The following is a 22335-nucleotide window of genomic DNA, read 5'->3' on the forward strand; positions in this document are numbered from 1 at the left end:
CGCCAGGGTCCCGGAGCCGATTCCCACTTGGGTCACTGTTTGTGTGGAGTCTGCATGTTCTCCCAGTGTCTGAGTGGGTTTCCTCCGGGTGCTCCGGTTTCCTCCCACAAGTTCCGAATTGGACATTCTGAATTCTCGTCCTGTGTACTTGAATGGGCGCCGGAGTGTGGCGACTAGGGGATTTTAACTTAATTGCGGTATTAATGTAAGCCTACTTGTGACACTAATGAAGATTAGTATTATTAAGTGTTTGTTTACAGAACAGGATCAATATACCTATATCTGAGATAGACAGATTTTTGGTGTCTCAAGGGGTCAATGGGTATGGGGAGCAGGTGGAAAAATGGAGTTGAGGCCAAAAATCAACCATGGTCTAACTGAATGCGGGAGCAAGCTCAAATGGCCGCCTGATTTCCCAGCCATTCGCTGGCAGCGGGATTCTTTGGTCCTGCCTTCAGCAGGTTTCCTGGTGACATGGGGTGGCTTCAATGGGAATTCCCATTGACAGTGGCGGAAGCAGAGAATCCTGTCACCAGGGAACGGCGTGCCACCTCCAAGAAACACATGGTTGTGGGAGGCCAGTAAATCCCACCCCTATTCCTTTGCCTTCATGTCATTATGATTTTTGTGTGCAGAAATGTAGGAATTTCCAGACCCAGAAGGAACTGTGACAGTGGGAATTTATCACAAGGCAAATGATCATATCAGAGCTTTCAGCTTGTGCAGAGCTTTGTATTAGGGGAGGGTATGTCAAAAGTGGTATGCAGCCCATACCACTTCTGACTGCTATTCATGGGGATCAGGGGTTATGGAGAGAAGGCAGGAGAATGGGGATGAGAAACATATCGGTGTGAGAAAGCACTCAGCAGACAGGCAGGGGTCAGACTGTGGCACTGGCTCTCACACTCTGCGGTTTATCATCACCCCCCCCTGCCCTTGACAGTGACCCGCTGATGGTGCCAACTCAGTCCCAGCACCCTGAAGTGATGTGACAGGAGGGCCCTGGGAGGATGGGAAATAGGAGTGGGGGGGGGTGACAGGCCAGGCCACGTCCTAAGTGAATCGGGTGAGTATGAGGGCCTCCCTGGCCCTCATGGCTTGCTGAACCCTCGCCGCTCCCGCCTTCCCTGCAGCCTCCGGCTGGGCCCCCGGTTCCTCCCCGCCTCGTCCTCCATCCTCCTCCGAGGTGGGCAGATGCTCCTCATCACCAATTTCCAACTCATCACCATGCTGCTGTGCAAGGTCGTGGAGGGCTACCACATAACGAGTGCACCACCAGAACGGTCAAGGCATCGTAATTGACCGAATTGAGGAGTCTGATACACCACTCAATCACAGTCCGCGTGGCTGCATGGGCCTCATTGTAGCTGGTCTCCGCTTCGGTCACCAGCCTCCATTCTGGCACATTAGCCACGTCCTCAGATGGACCCAGCCGTCCATCCTGGGGTGCTCCTCGAAGAGGGCAAGGATGACCCCCTGGACCTGGGACATCCCGGCGATGGCGGAGAAACCTGCAGCCCGGGCATCTTGTTGGTTTTGGTCCATGTCAATGATGATGTAGTTTTACATCTGGGGAAACAGGGCATTTGTGACCTGTCAGATGCACTTGTGGGCAGTGGCGTGTGAGATACCACACTGGTCCCCGTTTGAGCCCTGGAATGATCCTGAGGTATAAACATTTAGGGCTGCAGTGACCTTGATGACCACCGGGGGCGGGTGCACTCAAAGTGTGATTGGGATGTTAGGCAATGACTCCCACCTGCTGCAGGGCCTGCCCACCCATGGGAAACCACTTGGATTGTGTGAGGTGCTCACTTCACCACGATTGGCAATTCTCTATTAGCAATAGCCTTCAGCAGCATGGCTAGTGACCTCGGCAGTCGGTGGGGGTTATTGGTGGTGGGAGGCCCGACGGGCAGGGACAAGGGTTGCCCCAGAACAGGTAAACACGATCCAGGGATTGGATGGTGGTGCCGCGTGCAGTTGAACACCTCCCCCCCCCCTTCTCCCCCCGGTTGCCCCCACAAACGACTTCCCCCCTTCCCATGGCTGTCCACCCCTGTGGAAGGTCCCCCACCCCCGGCCGAGAGTCCTCTATCCCCAGCCGAGGGTCCTCCACCCCCAGCCGAGGGTCCTCCACCCCCAGCCGAGGGTCCTCCACCCCCAGCCGAATGTCCTCCACCCCCAGCCGAGGGTCCTCCACCCCCAGCCGAGGGTCCTCCATCCCCAGCCGAGGGTCCTCCATCCCCAGCCGAGGGTCCCCCACTCCCTGTTGAGCACTGGGGTAGCAAGCCCAGCATCCTCAGGCTCTTTGCCTGCGAGGACAAATGGCTACTCACCTCCTCGGCTCCTCACAGAAGCCCTTCCATCAGGTTCATGTTTTTCAAAAGGAGGACTGATCGGCGCCAGCGTGACCACTTGTTGGGGAGGCTGCTGAATAACAGGATGCCACAGGATATGGGGTGGCTCCCATTAATTGGATGGAAATGGGGATTAAGTGGTGATAATTGATTTCTCGCCAAACTATGGCACAATCCCGATTTTGCCTATGGGAGTGGGCCGGTTGCTTCGCAAACTGTTTGGCGCCTGGCGCGGTTCTCGTTTTCTGCCTGTCCCGCTATTCACCGGCCTCGCTATCCTTGAGTGGGAACGTAACGAGGCTGGAGAATCACGTTCAGAGTGTCAAACACAGGGGGTGATTTGGGGCCCACATTCGCCGCCTGAGGGATAGGTAGCGAAGGCGGAAAACCTCGTGAGAATCGGGAAACGTGCTCCTCCCCAGAGAGATCGTGTTTCCCAATTTTCCCCACCCTCTCAGCGGCGACATCACAAGATTCAGTCCCCACCTTATTTTAATATATTTGCATTGATTGAAATATTATTAGCGGGTCCCGAACCACATGATCTCCCTTCACTAAATATTCATACCTCTCCAACATTGCACCATGTCGGCGAGGTTGACAATGCAGAGGTATGGGTAGCCCCTGGGTGTGGAGGGGGGGGGGGGGGGGGAGGTAGAGGAACATGCCATGGCACTGACTGGCACTGCCAGGATGCAACAGCCAGGTTTGCATTATGCCAACCTGTCAGTAACACTCTGTGCCAGAAGGCTGTGTCAGGGGCAGGTCCTAGTGGTAACCCCATGGGGGGTGGGGGTGGATTGATATGTGGTGCAGGGCGAGCATTGACTATTTCTTCTACAGTGTTGTTGGGAAGGTTCAATGCCATCAGTGGGTGTGGGGGTAGGGGCTATGGTGGAGATGGACACGGAATGTCGTGAAGGATTGTTGAGTGGGTGGGGCCAATGATTCCTCCTTGATGGAGGCTGGGGGCCGTTAGGCTGCAGCGTTGATCGGGGCATGCTTTAATGATTCAACATGCCCCCCAGCAGTGCCTCCTGGCAGTGCTCCTGGTACAGGTACAGTGCCAGAACACTGCCAGTGGGCACTTCCAAGGTACTGTCCAGGCTTGACATATGCGTTCTCAACAGATTCTCTTCATCAGGACCTGTCATAAACCTCGCTGATGTGACATTGGTGGTGGAAACAGGAGCTCCTAATGTGGGGGGATTATACGGCGGGGAAGCCCGCTAATGAAACGATAATGTATGGCAATTACCTCATTGACGGTGGGGGTGGGGGGAAACGGGGACAATCATTGGGTAATCCCACCGGCATAAAAGCAGTTTGGTGAGTCCCTTCAGATTCTCTGACATCACTGACTTTCCCGCCTACCAAAAATGGGACGCAGAGAATCCTGGCCTCTGTTTACTTCTTCATAGTGCCACTCCTACCGGCGAGTAGTTCAATGGGATCTGTGGCCACTTTCTGTGTGTGCTGTTGGACTTCACGATTTGGACGTCACCTGCGAAGAGTCACTACACACAGACATCTGGGGCGGGATTCTCTGACCCGGCGGGGGGTCGGAGAATCCCCGGGGTGTGGACCAAATCCCACCCCGCCCCACGACGCCGGCTGCCATGTTCTCTGGCTCCGGTTTTTGGGCGGGGTTGGGGTTCACGCCACGCAGATCGGGGGCTGTTGGCAGCGGCCCCCCGGCAATTCTCCGGGCCCTGATAGGCCGAGCGTCCGTCCGGTCAGTCCCCCCAGCATGGGATATACATGGTCCCACACATCGGGTCCTGGCTGTTAAGTTGGCTGGGGCGGTCCTCGGGGGAGCGCGGGGGATTCCGACCCTGGGGGGGGGCCCCCACAGTGGCGTGGCCCGCGATCATGGCCCACCGATCTGCGGGCGGGCCTGTGCCGTGGGGGAAATCCTTCCTTTTGCACCGGCCCCTGTAGAGCTCCGCCATGGTTGGTGCTTAGAACAGAACCCCCCGTGCATGCGCCAGAATACGCTGGCCGGTCTGCGCATGCGCGGAACCATGCCGGTGGTTCCGCGCATGTGCGAGATCACGTCGGCCCTACGGGGAATGCGCGAACTCACGCAGTCCCTTCGCCGCCGACTGGAGCGGTGCCAATCCCTCCAGCGTCCACCTAGCCCCCGGAAGTGCGGTGAATTCCGGACTTTCGGGGGCTGTTGAAGCCGGAGTGGTTGGCGCCGGTTCTCCCGCCGACATGGGGACTCAGTCCGCAGAAGGGAGAAACCCACTGCTGATGTTGGCTGTTTACGTTCCTTTACCGTCTTAGGCATGCCTGGGCTAGTTGAGAGGTGCTTATTACTTCCCTGAATAAAATTAGCCAGCCCAGAATAGGTCAAATCTGGAAACCTGCCTCCATGGTTCAGTTCCAGGTTAGTGGAGCAATGGGTCCTACGAGCCACAAATTGTTCCAGTGAAAAGGACAAAATGTAAAATACAGAACCAAACTAGTTAAGAATTCTAATTTGAAGTGCATAGGAATTGTTCAGTCTGTGTTTATCCATTGCAAACTCTTGAGTGTTTTTGTTTCGAGGTTTATTTTATTGATGTTCAGTCCTGACTGTAACGAAACTTCAGTCTAGACCTGGAAACCAAATTGTTTTTATGAGAGGTTTATTACAACTGGTTTCGAATGAGGATCCACTGAGAATGGCTATTTAATTATATAAGTTTGCAGATTTACTGTTGTGGTGATTACCATGTCGACATTCAGATTCAACGCCAGAGACAAGGAGCTATTTGATGATTGTGGTGAACCACTGTAATTGGAGATGTAAGGTAGGACCTGCACTACAGGTTTGCCGGTAGCTCCTGCCGGCTGGCTCCGCCCACCGAGAACTGTATAAATATGCATGACCTCCAGTGCCCTGCCATTTCGCCAACTGCAGCAGGAGGCCACGCATCTGACTGTAATAAAGCCACAGTTGTACCCAACTTTAGTCTTTGTGCAATTGATCAAGCATCAGTGATCAAAGGCATGCTGCTTGGCTGAATTTCCCATACTGTCAGATGACACTTTGCATTAGAATTGTGCAAGGGTCAGTCCACAAAACGCTGAAGGAAATTCACTCGGAGAAGAATTTGCCAACCTCAATATTGTCACAAGTTGAGCAGAATCACACCAGCAAAGCCTTAAAGAATATCTGAGTGTCACCTCCAAAAGCAGTGTAAATTCCTATTGCATTTACAATAAATATTTAAATATATTATAAAGAATTGCTGAATTGCTGCATCTCTTCAAAAGACAAGCCTAATCAAACAGACGTTCTTACAAATTGTCTTTGTTAATTATTTACACATTGAATTGCATCCATTTTCTTCATCAAATTCCAGATACACAATGAATACAACTCAACCCAGTCATGCATGGTTTTGCCGGAAGTCAAATCTAAGTTTACGTTGGTTGGGATTTTCCACTCCCGCTAGCATTGTGCAGGTTCAGTGACAGGAGCAATAAATATCACGATATAAGGCCAAAGTCGGGTTTCCGTCGGCGTGAAAGCTTGCTGCGATCGTCCCCTTAACCCTTCAGTGGCAAGTCGTGTTTCCCATCATTCAACGTCTTTGCATCACATTATCGGGCCAATACGCACCCCCCCCCATCAAGAAAATCCATCGATGTAAAAGGTGTGAACCTGGCAAGCGTCCTCTGTGGGGAACTTTGGAGACATGTGCAGCACTCACAGAGTGGCTCCACCTATTGATGGGGCTGACCTTGGGATACTGGCTCTGACTAGAGGTGACCAGCACTTGATTTTGGGGTGACCAGGCTCTGGCTGGAGCAGACCAGCTTTGACTCGGGGTTACGCCATGCACAACCTGGCATTGCAACGTGGGGGAGGAACTGCTTGAAGAGGAGATTGAGGAGCAGCACATTTCCTCTGATGAGGTGGATGTCAAAAGGGAGGATCCTGAGGAAGTCCTCAAGGGAGACAATATCGGACATGAGGCAATGGTGATGTCCAAGCGAAGCAGATGAGCTTGTGACGTGCTCATTGCTGCAAGATTCATGAAGGGTGATGAGGAGATCCAATGAGGATATTTAATTATCTTCACACAGCTTCTGTGAGCATTTTTCTCCCATCTGACTGAAGACAGCCTATACACTCTGTGGTAAGGCTCCCGTTAGGTGGAATGAGCCCATAGTCTCTACATTGCAGGAGACTGATGATGACTTTCAGCGGGGACAGTGTAAAGAGCCTCACAGAGCTTCTGTGAATATCTGACTCCTCTCTGGCTGATGACAGCTCGATTGCTCTAAATGATTAGTGTCATATCATGCCGATGCAGTGGGGAAAGTTCCACCTCCTGATCTTATGGCATCCTCATGAGCTGTACCCTTGCGGTTCGGAATCACCGGAGGCTGAGACATATGGGATAGACGGCTTGCACTTCAGAAAGTGCAGCGAGCATGTATGGACAATGACTGGAATGAGTGACGCTAGCCCTGTACATTGTGGGAGACCTCATTCCCTACGCGGTACAGGCATGACTGATGTGTTCAGTCTCTGTGAGGGGAAGCCACCAATATGCTGGCAGCCTTGCAAAAAGCACATTTAGAAATGGCGTCCCGATCTCTTGCTACACTGGGAAGGTCCGGCTAGCGGAGTTCCCCACTATACAAAATGGGGCTATGGGTGTCCTCGGCCGTGCGTTCCCCGTCGAGGCCCTTTATACAACGTGAGTTGCGTTGTGTTGCTCGGCACTGCGAGCGTTGGGAAACACATGGCTGAACATGCTCGCTGTGGGACTTTGATCCTATTCGGGTGAATCGCGTCCTTTGTCTTTGCGTGTGCAGTGACAATCTCCCTGGGGTAATGGGCATTAGAAATTACACAGCTTCCTTGATGTTGGGGTTGGTTCCAGTGTCACCTGATTTAATGAAGTGGATGAGCAGAAGTGGAGAAGGGAGGTCAGAAAGCACCGGCGACATAGCACCTACATCCATCAACATGTCCTCCACCATATCTACAGGGCTTGACCTTGCTGCCTGGCAGTGACTAAGGAACATTAAATAAATAAATAAATAACCTTTTATTGTCACAAGTAGGCTTACATTAACACTGCAATGAAGTTACTGTGAAAAACCCCTAGTTGCCACATTCCGGTGCCTGTTCAGGTACACAGAGGTTTGCCGCCTGGATTCAGACACTTGCATGAAATTTCCATTATGAGGACATCCTTACTCACAGTTGTAAGAATGCACTCAATTTTGTCCCTGACCCTTGCAGGCTGGTACAAGGGCATCAAGAGTACCAGACAATTTGCTGCTGACGTGTAGGTGACGGATGACAGAGAGGCTAACACTTTCATGTTCTTTCCCATTCAGCAGCCACGGTGACAGGACAGTGCTTCCCAATGTCACTGCACTGCTGGATTCCCAACAGTATATACAGTGGGATTCTCCGATCTCGTCCATGGCCCATTGCAAGCGAGATTGGAAAATTTGGCATTCCGGCCAAAACTCCATCCACTCTCAGTGCCTTTGGAAAATCCCTGCCACAAACAAGGATGGAAGATCTCGGCCTATATGTAATCCTACGAAGCCCACAAATTCTTGCCTATGCCATCCCACCAGGGAAAAATTGGATACAGGAAGCCTGAGTGAGAGATGATTCCTGGCAGGATCCTCGGACTTCAGGTACCTGCAGAAAGTGCTGTTGGCTGTCAAACAATCGAAAACAAGCTGAACGACGTAACGCTAGACATACCTCTCAGAGGGAAGTAAGAGACTGCCGTGTGCTCTGTTTCACAGAGACATGGCTCACCCCTGCCTCACCATACAACCTGAGGACTTCTCAATACACTAGATGTGCCGCACGGCATCATCGGACAAAGCGAAGGGTGGAGGGATTTGCCTCCTCATCAACTCCTCCTGGTGCACAGACGTGGCGATCCCTGGCAAACTACTGCTCCCCGGACCTGGAATACCCGAGTGTGAAGTGCCGCACGTACTACTTTCCACGTGAGTTCACTTCTGCCACCAGACCAACTACAAGAATGTGCTGCCAAAATTCCATCAAAACATCTATCCCAACAGGGGTGGCAGCATACTTGATCACTGCTACACAAACATCAAGGGTGTCTCCCAAGATATCCCCCGACCGCACTTCGGCAAATCAGACCACAAGACGGTGCTCCTTCTCACGGCATACAAGAAGAAACTTAAGCAGGAGAATCCAAGTCAGGAGGTCTTGCAATGCTGGTCCAAGGCAACAGAAGAGATCCTACGCGACTGATTGGACTGGTCCATATTCAAGAACTCAGTGGTCAATCTAAACAAGAATGCCACCACCGTCACAGACTTCATTAGTAAAGTGTAGAAGATTGCGTGCTAAAGAAGGTAGTAGGTGTGTTCCCCAACCGGAAATCATGGTTAAACCGGGAGATTCACGCTCTACTGAACGGCAAGTCTGAGGCGTTCAAGACCCTGCCTATACAAGAAATCTAGATACAACATCCACAGAACCATCAGGAACGTCAAGAGACAATACCAAACTAAGCTTGTGTCACAGACTAACGGCACGGACTCTCATCGCTTGTGGCAAGGCTTAAATAACATAACGGGTTACAGAGCAAAGCGGAGTAGAATCTCCAGCCACAGCGCATCTGCACTGGATGCAGTGGGCGGAGGAGCAGCAGGAGGGCATCCAGCGCTGTTTCAGAGAGATTAAAACGGACTTGCTAGAGCCGATGAAGGCTTCTAATGATAAGCTGCTGGAGACATAGACGGCCCAGGGGGTGGCTATCCGTGAGGCCCGACAAAAGAGCTCTGACAATGAGGACAAGATCTTAGGCCTGGCGGTAAAGGTGGAGGCGCACGAGGAGCTCCACAAGAAATGGCAGGAGCGGTTCGAGGAGATGGAGAATCGGTCGAGGCGGAAGAATCTGCGGATTCTGGGCCTCCCGGAGGGGCTGGAGGGGCTGGACGTGGGGGCCTATGTTGTCACTATGCTAAACTCGCTGATGGGAGCGGGGTCCTTCCAGGGGCCCCTGGAGCTGGAAGGGGCCCATAAGAGTGTTGGCGAGGAGGCCCAAGGCTAACGAGCCTCCGCGGGCGGTGCTGGTGAGGTTCCATCGGTTCGTCGATCGGGAGTGTGTGCTCAGGTGGGCCAAGAAGGAGAGGAGCAGCAGGTGGGAGAACGCGGAGGTTCGGATATATCAGGACTGGAGTGCGGAGGTGGCGAAGAGGAGGGTACAATCGAGCGAAGGCGGTGCTGCACAGGAAGGGGGTGAAGTTTGGCATGTTGCAGCCGGCGCGACTGTGGGTTACCTACAAGGACTGGCACCATTATTTTGAGTCTCCGGAGGAGGCGTGGGCCTTTGTTCAGGCCGAGAAGTTGGACACAGATTGAGGGTCGGGATGGGCGATTGGGGACTGCGGTTGATATGTTATGTTTATTTTTGTTTCGAGGGGGGGGGCCTTTGTATTGCTCCGGGTTTCTTTTTCTCTGTGTTTTTCTCTTTCGGGTCAGTGAGGGTGGCTGGGGCGGGTTGGGCACTGTTTTGGTTGTGTTGGTCGGGGGGCTCTTGGAGGGGGGTAGGTAAACGGAACAGGGGGGGTGGACGGAACAGGGGGGGGTGGACGGCGGTGAGTTGGGCCCCCGGTGGGGAGGGGGAGGCCCGAGTCAGGGGACTGGGCCTGTAAAAGGAGCTGCGTCAGAGGTGGCGGAGCCTGGTAGGTGGAAAGTGCGGGCTTTTTCCCGCGCTGAAGACTGGAGGGGGCGGGGCCGGGGCGGGGAAGCGAGGGTTGTTTCCCGCCCTTAGAATGGAAGGGGGAGGGGGAGAGCCTATGGATGGGGACAGGAGAGGAGTGGGTGCCACACAATGGGAGGAGTCGAAGGAGAGGCGGGAGTGGCCGGGGTCAGCAGGAGTCAGCTGACTTGTAGAAGTGCAATGGGGGGAGTAAATCAGCTAGGATAGGTCCTAGCCGGGAGGGGGTTTGGGTGGGGGGGGAATCGAGTTGCTGCTGCTATGGTCAAGGAGGAGGTGGAGCGAGTGGGGGGGGGGGTCGAGACGGGGGTATGCCGCTGTGAGGAACGGGCCGGGTGTGGGGTGCGGGCGCGCAGCTGGCCGAGGAGGGGTTATGACTAGTCGCCGGGGGAGGGGGCGGGTAGCCCCCTGATCCGGCTGATAACCCGGAATGTAAGGGGACTGAATGAGCCGGTTAAGCGGGCCCGCGTGTTCGCGCACCTGACGGGGCTCAAGGCGGATGTGGTTATGCTTCAGGAGACACACCTGAAGGTGGCAGACCAGGTAAGACTGAGGAAAGGGTGGGTAGGTCAGGTGTTTCACTCGGGGCTAGATGCCAAAAATCGAGGGGTGGCGATCTTGGTGGGAAAGAAGGTGTCATTCGAGGCGTTGAGCATTGTGGCAGATAATGGCGGTAGGTACATAATGGTAAGTGGTAAGTTGCAGGGAGAGAGGGTGGTACTGGTCAATGTGTATGCCCCGAACTGGGACGATGCGGGTTTTATGCGGCGTATGTTGGGTCGGATCCCAGACTCGGAAGTGGGGGGCCTGATAATGGGGGGAGACTTTAACACGGTGCTGGATCCGGCACTGGATCGCTCCAGGTCTAGGACGGGTAGGAAGCCGGCGGCGGCTAGAGTGCTGAGGGGGTTTATGGACCAGATGGGAGGGGTGGACCCTTGGAGATTTGCAAGGCCGGAGGCTGGGGAATTTTCATTCTTCTCACATGTCCACAACAAGGCTTATTCCCGAATCGACTTTTTCATTTTGAGTAGGGCGCTGATAGCGACATTAGAGGATACTGAGTATTCGGCAATAGCCATTCCGGACCACGCCCCGCATTGGGTGGACTTGGAGATGGGGGAGGAGAGGGACCAGCGCCCGCTGCGGCGCTTGGAGGTGGAGCTTCTGGCGGACGAGGAGGTGAGCGAGCGGGTCCGAGGAAGTATAGAGAGGTACTTGGAGACCAACGACAACGAGGAGGTCCGAGTGGGGATTGTATGGGATGCACTAAAGGCGGTGGTGAGGGGAGAGCTGATCTCCATTAGGGCCCACAAGGAGCGGAGGGAGCGGGGGGAGAGGGAGAGGCTGGTGGGGGAGATGGTGAGGGTAGACAGGAGGTATGCAGAGGAGCCCAAGGAAGGATTGTTGTAGGAAGAGGCGTAGCCTCCAGGCCGAATTCGACCTGGTGTTCACCAGGAAGGCGGAGGTGCAGTGGAGGAAGGCCCAGGGGGCGATTTATGAGTATGGGGAAAAGGCAAGCTGGATGCTGGCGCACCAGCTTCGGAAGCGGGACGCAGCTAGGGAGATCGGGGGAGTTCAGGACAGGGGAGGGAGTGTGGTGCGGAGTGGGGTTGCCTTCAATGGAGTCTTCAGGAACTTTTACGAGGAATTGTACCGATCCGAGCCCCCACGGGAGGAGGGATGGATGGGCCACTTCCTGGACCAATTGAGGTTTCCAAAGGTGGAAGAGGGACTGGTGGCGGGATTGGGGACCCCGATTGGGCTGGAGGAGCTGATCAAAGGGATAGGAAGCATGCAGGCGGGGAAGGCACCGGGGCCAGACGGTTTCCCGGTCGAATTCTATAAAAAATATATGGACCTGTTGGGCCCACTGTTAGTCAGGACCTTTAATGAGGCAAGGGAGGGGGGGGGCTTTGCCCCCGACCATGTCCCGGGCACTGATCTCCTTGATCCTGAAGCGGGACAAGGATTCCCTGCAATGTGGGTCTTATAGACCGATTTCCTTGCTAAATGTAGATGCCAAGGTGCTGGCAAAGGTCTTAGCCACGAGGATTGAGGATTGTGTGCCGCAGATCATCCATGAAGACCAGACGGGGTTTGTGAAGGGGAGACAGTTGAACGCGAATGTGCGGAGGCTTTTGAACTTTATCATGATGCCGGCGAGGGAGGGGGAGGCGGAGATAGTGGTGGCAATGAACGCTGAGAAAGCCTTCGATAGGGTAGAGTGGGGGTACCTGTGGGAGGTGCTGAAGAGGTCGGGTTTGGGGAGTGGTTTGTCAGGTGGGTTAGGCTGTTGTATGAGGTCCCGATGGCGAGTGTGGCCACAAACAGGAGGAGGTCCGTGTACTTTTGGTTGCACCGAGGGACGAGACAGGGGTGTCCCTTCTCCCCCCTGCTCTTCGCACTGGCGATTGAACCCCTGGCTATGGCACTGAGAGAGTCGAGGAACTGGAGGGGGTTGGTGCGGGGTGGGGAGGAGCATAGGGTATCACTTTATGCGGACGACCTTCTGCTGTATGTGGCGGACACGGTGGGAGGAATGCTGGAGGTAATGAGAATTCTTAGGGAATTCGGGGACTTTTCGGGGTACAAGCTCAACATGGGGAATAGCGAGCTGTTCGTAGTTCGTCCAGGGGACCAGGAGAGGGGGATTGGCGAGCTCCCACTAAAAAGGGCGGAGAGGAGTTTCAGATATTTGGGGGTCCAGGTGGCCAGGAGCTGAGGGGCCCTGCATAGGCTTAATTTTACAAGGCTGGTGGAGCAAATGGAGGAGGAGTTTAAGAGGTGGGATGCGTTACTGCTGTCCTTGTGGGTAGGGTGCAGTCAATCAAAATGACGATGCTCCCAAGGTTTTTGTTCCTGTTCCAGTGCCTCCCCGTGTTTATCCCAAAGGCTTTTTTCAGGCGGGTGAACAGGAGTATAATGGGGTTTGTGTGGGCGCGAGGGACTCCGAGGGTGAGAAGGGTGTTCCTGGAGCGGAGTAGAGATAGGAAGGGACTGGCGCTGCCCAACCTCTGTGGGTACTACTGGGCTGCCAATGCGACGATGGTGTGCAAGTGGGTGATGGAGGGGAGGGGGTGCATGGAAGAGGCTGGAGACGGCGTCTTGTGTGGATTCGAGTCTGGGGGTGCTGGCAACGGCGCCGCTGCTGTTCCCTTCAAGGAGGTATACCACGAGCCCGGTGGCGGTGGGTGCCCTCAAAATTTGGGGGCAGTGGAGGCGGCACAGGGGGGAAGTAGGGGCCTCGGCGTGGACCCCATTACGGGGGAACCACCGGTTCGCCCCAGGAAGAACAAGTGGAGGGTTTTCGGGGTGGCACAGGGCAGGGATACACAAGTTAGGGGACCTGTTTGTGGACGGGAAGTTCGCGAGCCTGGGTGTGCTGGCGGAGAAGTACGGGCTCCCCCCCGGGGAACACCTTCAGGTACTTACAGGTAAGGGCGTTTGCCAGACGGCAGGTGGTGGAATTCCCGCGGCTACTGCCACACACGGGGGTGGGGGGGGGGAGGCGGGGGGGGGGGGGGGTGGGGAAGATCTCGGAAACTTACCAGGTGATGCAAGAGGAGGAGGAGGCCTCGGTGGTGGAGGTGAAAGGTAAGTGGGAGGAGGAGTTGGGAGAGGAGATCGAGGAAGGGAAGTGGGCAGATGCCCTAGGGAGGGTGAACTCTTCCTCTTCGTGCGCGAGGCTCAGCCTCATACAGTTTAAGGTGCTGCACAGGGCACACATGACCGGGACAAGGATGAGCCGGTTTTTTGGGGGTGAGGACAGGTGTGTTAGGTGCTCAGGGAGCCCAGCAAATCGCACCTATATGTTCTGGGCATGCCCAGCGCTGGAGGAATTTTGGAAGGGCGTAGCGAGGACGGTGTCGAGGGTGGTAGGATCCAGGGTCAAACCGGGCTTTGGGCTCGCAATATTTGGGGTGGCAGTGGAGCCGGGAGTGCAGGAGGCGAAAGAGGCCAGAATTCTGGTCTTTGCGTCCCTGGTAGCCCGGCGAAGGATTCTTCTTCAGTGGAAAGATGCGAGGCCCCCAAGCGTGGAATCCTGGATCAGTGATATGGCAGGGTTCATTAAATTGGAGAGGGTGAAATTCGCCTTGAGAGGGTCGGTACAAGGGTTCTTTCGGCGGTGGCAACCGTTCTTAGACTTTCTGGCAGAACGATAGACATTGGTCAATGGCAGCAGCAGCTCGCGGGGGGGGTGGTGTGGGGGGGGGGTGGGGGGGGGTGGGGGGGGGGTTACTTTATTATTGTTTTTGTTATTTACCTGTTGTGTTATATACCTGTTGTGTTAAGTCGGGGTGTTAATGTTAATTTATTATTTATGTACAAGGGGGGGGGGGGGGGCAGGGTATGGGGACTGCTTTTCTAGATTGTGTTTTGTACTTAACCCTGTTGGGTTCCTTTTTTTTTTCTCATTTTGTTATTGATATTTTCTGAAAACCTTTAATAAAAATTATATTTTTTTAAAAACCTCCAAAACCTAGGTTTAGTTCCTCCCTCTTCAACTGGATACTCGACTTCCTGACCCACAGACCACAATCAGTAAGGATAAACAATAACACCTCATGCACAGTAGTCTTCAATACCGGGCCCTGCAAAGCTGCATACGTGGCCCCTTACTATACTCCCTATACATATACGACTGTGTGGCAAAATGTGGCTCCAACTCCATCTACAAGTTTCCTGATGACCCGACTGTAGTGGGTTGGATCTCAAACAATGAGTCAGAGTATAGGAGGGAGAGTGGAGTGGTGCAACGACAACAATCTCTCCCTCAATGTAAGACAAACTAAGGAGCTGGTCATTGCCTTCAGGAAGTGAAGCTTCTTACACACCACTGTCTGCATCAAAGATGCCAAGGTGGAGATGGTTGACAGCTTCAAATTCCTAGATGTGCACATCACTACGACCAAGAAAGCATGACAGCACCTATACTTTCTCAGGAATCTCAGGAAATTCAGCATGTCCACATTAACTCTTACCAATTTTTACCGATGCACTATAGAAAGGATCCTATCTGGCTGCATCACAGCCTGGTGTGGCAACTGCTTAGCTTAAGACCACAAGAAACTACAGAGAGGTGTGAACACAGCCCAGTCTATCACGCAAACTCGCTTCACACCCATTGATTCTGTCCACACCCCCCGCTGCCTTGGGAAAGCGGGCAGCATAATCAAAGACCCCGCCCACCCGGGTTATTCTCTCTTCCAGTCTCTTCCTTTGGGCAGGAGATACAAAAGTCTGAGAACACGCACTAACAGATTCAAAAACAGCTTCTTCCCCGCTGTCACCAGACTCCTGAATGACACTCTTATGGACTGAACTGGTCTCTCGACACATCTTTTCTACTGAGTAGCAGTACACTGTATGCTTCACCCAATGTCTATGTCTATGTATTTACATTGTGTATTTATCGTATGTCTTATGTTTTTTATGTATGGAATGATCTTCCTGAACTGTACGCAGAACAATATTTTTCACTGTACCTCGATACATGTGACAATAAATCCGAATCCAAAATTCCCAATGTGGCAGGGGGACGGTGCAACTTCTTTCCATCCCACCTACGCACTTAATATTAAAGTGAACAGGGCGACAGATCGGTTTCCTGCACCAGACATTTCCATGGCCCTGATCGTGCTACCACCCAGCAATCAGGACTCCAGGATGAATCTGATGTATAAATCTTCCACAAGGTGTAAGTAGGTCCCGCAGAATGGAGCTCAAAATCCAAGGATGCAATTATATTAGGGGCTGGTTTAGCACAGGGCTAAATCGCTGGCTTTGAAGCAGACCAAAGCAGGCCAACAGCACGGTTCAATTCCCGTACCAGCCTCCCCGAACAGGCGTTGGAATGTGGCGACTAGGGGCTTTTACAGTAACTTCATTTGAAGCGTACTTGTGACAATAAGCGATTTTCATTTCATTTCACATGAATCAGCTTTCATATAATTTTGGGAGATGAGTTCTTGAATTGTCCTCCTTGACTAGGTGTCCCAAGAGGTACCGGTAATTTCAATGGCTCCAAGGATCCTCAGCCACGTTGAAACTAGTAAGTAATCTGAGCAGGTGAAAAGTAATCCATAGCAAGCAGCTGACAGTCAAAGTGAAAGTCCTGCTTGGCAACTTCATTGAATTCCTTGAAGAGATAACAGTCTACTTCACAGAATATGTCCTCTAGGCTGCAGAGCTGATCCCTGTTTCTATTGCCAAAAAGCCAGAAAAAAAATGAAAGCGTGTGGTTCAATCCAACTCAAAGGCTGATAAGGTGAGAGAACTCGAGCATTCAAACACTGGGACACAAGCTCCTGGATCTGGTGCTCGACTGGCTGATCTTCCTTGGTACTTCACTCAAGTAGCCATTATTAATTGGAAAAGGAACACAATATAATGTGAATGGTGCCTCTGCTGCCAGAAATATACAACCAATACTGAACCCCCAGAATGTGATACCAGCTCAAAAATGAAAGGCAGCAGTAATAATAGCAGTAGCACTGAGAGAATAATCTAATAATAATTATCACAATAATCTTTATTGTCACAAGTAGGCTTACATTAACACTGCAATGAAGTTACTGTGAAAAGCCCCTAGTCGCCACACTCCGGCACCTGTTCAGGTACACAGAGGGAGAATTACAGATTTTCCAAATACACACGTCTTTCAGGACTTGTGGGAGGAAACCAACTCTTCAGCTGTGAATCTTCGTAAGTTCTAACTGGTAAAAATCAATGTCTTGGACGCGCAGTCAGGGCAACTAGCACAAGTTGCATTATGAATTTCACCATCGCACATTAACTGTTGTTGTTAGAATGGACATCATTTTAGTTACTGCAAATGTCCCTGTTTTCTAGAGGTGCACAGACATGAGGAGATGAGAACAATCACTAGACCACATACCGCCGCCATGCTGTGTTAACTCAATGTTATTAACATTATGCAGCTCTTTGTTGAGGCTTTTCCCTCCGTGGTTGATGCTCAGTGATTACAACTGGAAAAATAAATCTTTTTATGAAGAGCTTCCATCTCACTGAGGAGGCTTCAGGCCAATCTATGTGAAACAACTTGCTCTGAAAACTCTGCTCACATTTTGACAGCTGTGACAAATTCCGCCACAGCAGCTGAGACAATTCACAGTCTCCTAAAATAATCAACAACATTCTAAATAAAGCAACCCACTACATTCTAAAAGGTAAATTTATCTTATTTACCAATGTTATTGGATCCTTTAGAAAGTTTGAAATATATGATTTGCAGACAAACAGACAAGTGGACAAACAAATCAGGGTGAAAATATTACCTCTGGGCAATGTTAGTGATGAAGGTGACGATTGAGCCGAAGATATTAAGGGGTGAATCTTGACCTTTGGTGGCTGACTGGTGAATTGCATCAGTGGAGCAAATTTAGCCAGCAGTTATGTCCAGAATGACAGGGTGGGGAGATAAGTTGCAAGGTTGGGGGTGGGGTGTAGTGGTGAACTGGGTTTGATGGTGAGCCAGGCATGGCAGCAGCCCACGGTGTTCTTCTGGAGTCAGTTTCACAATAATTAAATCAACAAAAGGATTTGGGGCTGGCTTTCAGAATGAGTCCCGGGACAACTGGCCGGTACATGGGTGGCACTTTATAATATACAAATAAATGATGTCAAAATCGTTTTTGTTTATGTATGAACAAAAAGAAATTTTATGTATGATCAAAAAGAAGCTGGGAATGAAACCGTGAAAGACGCTTGCAGGTATCAAAAATTAAAGAAAAATAGGTTGAATTGATTTAAACAAAACATTTTTTAAAAGACTTCCATGGAAGACCTGGTTCCCTTGATCCCTCAAAAGTCCAATCAGTGTCCCTGTACACAACATAAGGGTCAATGGTACTCCATTTATGCTGGTAGGGCTGCATTAAAACCAGACAGGGTGGGCCGAATTTTCCATTCTCTGTACAGAGAGCTGGCTGAGGTGAGAAAACCAGTGTGCAGCTGGCCGGTTGCACAGACACCTTTTCTCAGCAGATAACCCAGCACTCTGTGTGGAAAAAATCTGCAGTCGTGGCCCACGTGGTCACATTCCCGGGGCAGGGCCGGAAATAGATGGCAATTCTGGGAATCCTGACATCGGGGCGAGATGGAGTCCACCTCCCCACATCGAGGCACAAATGCATATACTCAATAATAGAACATTGAACATACAGTGCAGAAGGAGGCCATTCAGCCCATCGGGTATGCGCGAACCCACTTAAGCCCTCACTTCCACCCTATCCCCGTAACCCAACAACCCCTCCTAACCTTTTTGGTCACTAAGGGCAATTTATCATGGCCAATCCACCTAACCGGCACATCTTTGGACTGTGGGAGGAAACTGGAGCACCCGGAGGAAACCCACGCACACACGGGGAGGATGTGCAGACTCCGCACAGATAATATCCCAGCGGGGAATCGTACCTGGGACCCTGGCACTGTGAAGCCACAGTGCTATCCACTTGTGCAACCGTGCTGCCCCATAATGAATGCAAATAAGATTTAATATCAGAACAGAATTCTCCGACCTCCCGCCATGTCAGAGAATCGCCGCACTCCATTCTCCGATGCGTGGCAAAACGGGCGCCCGGCCGCTTGGAGAATCGGCGAAAACAATCGCAGCGGCGATTCTCTGCTGGAGCAGGGATTCTCCAGATGGGCTGAAGTCCCGCCGGCGTGACCGGATGTCACGCCAGCGGCGTGCTAACATGGTGTAATGCAGCGTCAGCCAGTCGTGCTGGCTGACGCTGCGGGAGGAGGTGGGTGACAGTGTGGAGCAGGCCCCGGGGGGGGGGGGGGGTGTTGTTGATGGCGTTGGGGGCGGGGAGCCGGGGGGGGGGGGGGGGGGAGCGGCATGGCCGTGTCTGCGGGCGGTGTGGGGGAGACTGTTGGGGGTGGGGGTGGCCCACACATCCGGGGGTGTGGGTGGGGAAGGAGCGGTGGGGGTGTCAAAGGCTACGCGTGGCCACGGTCCGCCATGGCAGGGTGGATCCAACGCCCAGACCCCATGACGGCGGACATGCGGTTGCCCACCCAACCCGTTTGCTTCGCGGCGCAGGCGGCCCGGCCTTCCTGACGTGTGCCAGACACCCACACCCCATCCCACCAAACTGGCGGCACCCACCAGCGGGTATGTCCACGGCGGTACACATGGGAGCCTCCGGTGCGGGCACTGCCACCAGGCGGTGGCCCTGGCAGAGGGGACGGCTGACGGGTCTCAGGGCACCGAGGGGGCAGGGGTGGGGTGCGTGCTGGCAACCGGGCCGGCCATGTAGACCATGGCACCTGGTTGTGGAGGGGTGTATACCAATGCTGAAACCCTGTCTACTCCCACCCCCTACAGATAGTACAATGTTTAGCCATTTTCCAGTGTTGTTGGCCGCCGTGGCGGGGGCTGCTGCCCTGCATGAGGCCCAGTGGGAGCTGGAGCACAGGCGTGACAGGAAGATGGCGGAGCCCGTTGTAGAGCAGCGGGCTGCAGTGGGGCACATGCAAGCCGCCCAGGCCACAGGGCCACACGCTCGAGAGGCGCAGGAGGAGCACCACGCCGTGCGGGAGCCACAGCACAAGGATAACGAGGAGGAGGGTGTGCCACAGCCACGGAGGCGTCCGATACGACAACATGTGTACCGGTCCCGCATGTCCTTTGAGGATCTCCCGGACAGGGCGTGCAGGAGGAGACTCCGGCTGAGCCAGGAGACCGTCGCCCACATCTGCCACCTGATGGCACACCTGGCACCACGTGGGACCGGGGGTGGACATGCCCTCCCAGTGGCCGTCAAGGTGACGGTCGCCCTCAACTTCTTCGCAACAGGGTCGTTCCAGTCACCGAGTGGGGACTTGTCCGGCATCTCCCAGCCATCGGTGCACAGGTGCATCCGGGCGGTCACCGACGCGCTGTATGACATCACGGACCAGTACATACAGTTCACTGTGGACCGCGCTGATGCGACCATCAATTCACTCGAAGACACACGGAGAAGTAAACCGTGGTTTTAGTCAGCTTAGAACTGAGCCTGCCTGTGACCGGTACAATACTAAAGGAGGCCCAGCAGGTCAGCCGCTCTTATACTTCCTCTAAAGGGATGGAGCCATGGGCGGAGCCCGTACATGCCCCAACATATCCCCTGTGGGTGAAGCCACACAATGGCCCATAGGTGGAACCCACAGGGTTAATAACTAACACAGTGCACTGGTGAATTATCAGTAATTATACATTCACCACACCCGCCCACCAGGATGCCCGCACAGCGGGTTTTGCCGTTATTCCCCGGATACCCATGGTCCAGGGGGTGATCGGTGGAGTGCACATCGCCATGCGGCTCATGTCGGAGGAAAGGGTCATGTGCCTGAACAGGAAGGGTACATATTCAATGAATGTGCAGGTGGTCTGTGACCACAGGATGACGATCCTGCACTTCTGTGCCAGGTACCCTGGCAGTGTGCATAACTCCTTTATACTCTCCCAATCATTCATCCCCGCCATGTCTAAGGGACCCCCCCACCCCCCGCCCCCCACACACACACACCTGCAGGGCTGGTTGCTGGGCGACAGGGGTTATCCGTTGCGGTCGTGGCTGATGCCGCCTATCCGGAGGCCACAGACCGATGCGGAGCGCCACTACAATGATGCCCATGCAGCGAAGAGCAGTGTGGTCGAGACGTGCTTTGGGCTGTTGAAGATGCGCTTCAGGTGCCTGGTCCGCTCGGGGGGGGGGCCCTACAGTACCCATCGGAGAGGGCCGGCTGCATCGTCGTGGTCTGCTGCGTCCTTCACAACATAGCCCAGCAGAGGGGCGATGTGCTGGAGGAGGAGGGGCAGGAGGGGCAGGATGAGGGGAACTCTTCTCCAGATGAGGGGGATGGCGAGGAGGAAGCAGATGCATGGGACATGGGGGATGGACGGCAACAGGAGGCTGCCCAGCGCCGCTGGCTGGGCCAGCAGGCACGGGTGTCGCTGGTAGCTGCACGTTTCGGTGACCACGGTGGGGGTCAGCAGTGATGGGCATGGGCACAGACAGCAGAATTAGGCACCTCCCCCACCACCTACCACCCTCACCTCCCACACCACCATATCACCCGTATGCATAGGACCCCTCCATGACACATTCACCTGCGGCACAATGGGATGGGAGCAAGCGGTTGATGGTGTAAGCGGGTCTGATACAAGGCATGGAGGATGATGACAGCCCGCCGTGCAATGGGCTCTGGGCCATACATCGTTCGACAATGTCTGACTCATGGCTACATCAAGATCCTCCACCTGGGTGGACCCTGCATGCGGCCCAGACACTGCATCCTATGGCCCTGGCGAATGGCTGGGGGCTGGTTGGCGTGGGAGAACTGTGGGGTGGGGGGGGGGGGGGGGCCTCACGACACACGCACCGGGCCTCACGTCACACGTACCGGAGCTCAATTTCTATCGCAGCGTCCCTCACACACACTGGTACACAGTCGTCGTCCCCCCCCCCGCATCGGACAGAGCACAGAGGCAGCTCACATAGGTGTGGAATGTGTTTAATAACAGACGTTCTGTACATGTGCCCGAGCCCATCTAACTATTCTGTGCCATGCACCCGTGCCAACTTACTCATCAGTGTCTCCCTTTCTGGCCTTACGGGCCCTATGACTACGTCTAGGTGGTTCCCCCAGATGGTACAGCAGAACTGGAGGTGGACTCCTGTGATTCTTGCCCTGTGACTACGGTCCCCTTTGGCGGCCGTTTCCTGGGGCGTCCCGGCCTTGATGGGCCAGGCTGCACCTCGGGCAATTGGGATGGCGTGTTGCCATCTTGTTCTGACCGCTGCCCACTAGGTGCACCAGGGATGGTAGGGGGGGAGTATGTGGTGGTGCTGCATTCCGCCACCCCCCCTGCAGGGGGAGCCAGAACGGGCCCCAGCACCTCCTCCTCCCTCGGGGTGCCCGTGGCCCCCGGGGCTCTCCATGGGATGGGGGTGTGAGCGGATCCAGTATCCTGGAGACCCGCACTGGTATCGACCAGGGTCTGGACGTTCGCAGCCATGGAGCTCAGGGAGTTCGCCATCCCTGTCTGGCTCTGTACAACACCGTCCATCACCCGGGCAATGGCGCTGATACTCTCAGCGATGGCCTGCTGGGACTGGGCCATGGACTGCTGCGACCGCGTCAGATTGTTGAGCACCTCTGCGATGTTCAGCTGGCCCTGGCCCAGCTGCCTGTGAGACCGCAGCCCTGTTCTGGGCCGCAGA

At 54.0% G+C, this 22335-nt stretch overlaps 1 protein-coding gene across 1 annotated transcript in view; it reads right to left on the reverse strand.

Annotated features, from left to right (window-relative positions):
- myo3a (myosin IIIA) overlaps positions 1-22335 on the reverse strand; it is a 683164-nt gene that overhangs the window by 358797 nt on the left and 302032 nt on the right. The window lies entirely within an intron of this gene.

This window comes from Scyliorhinus torazame, chromosome 6 (genome assembly GCF_047496885.1).
Source record: "Scyliorhinus torazame isolate Kashiwa2021f chromosome 6, sScyTor2.1, whole genome shotgun sequence".
Classification (NCBI taxonomy): Eukaryota; Metazoa; Chordata; class Chondrichthyes; order Carcharhiniformes; family Scyliorhinidae; genus Scyliorhinus; species Scyliorhinus torazame.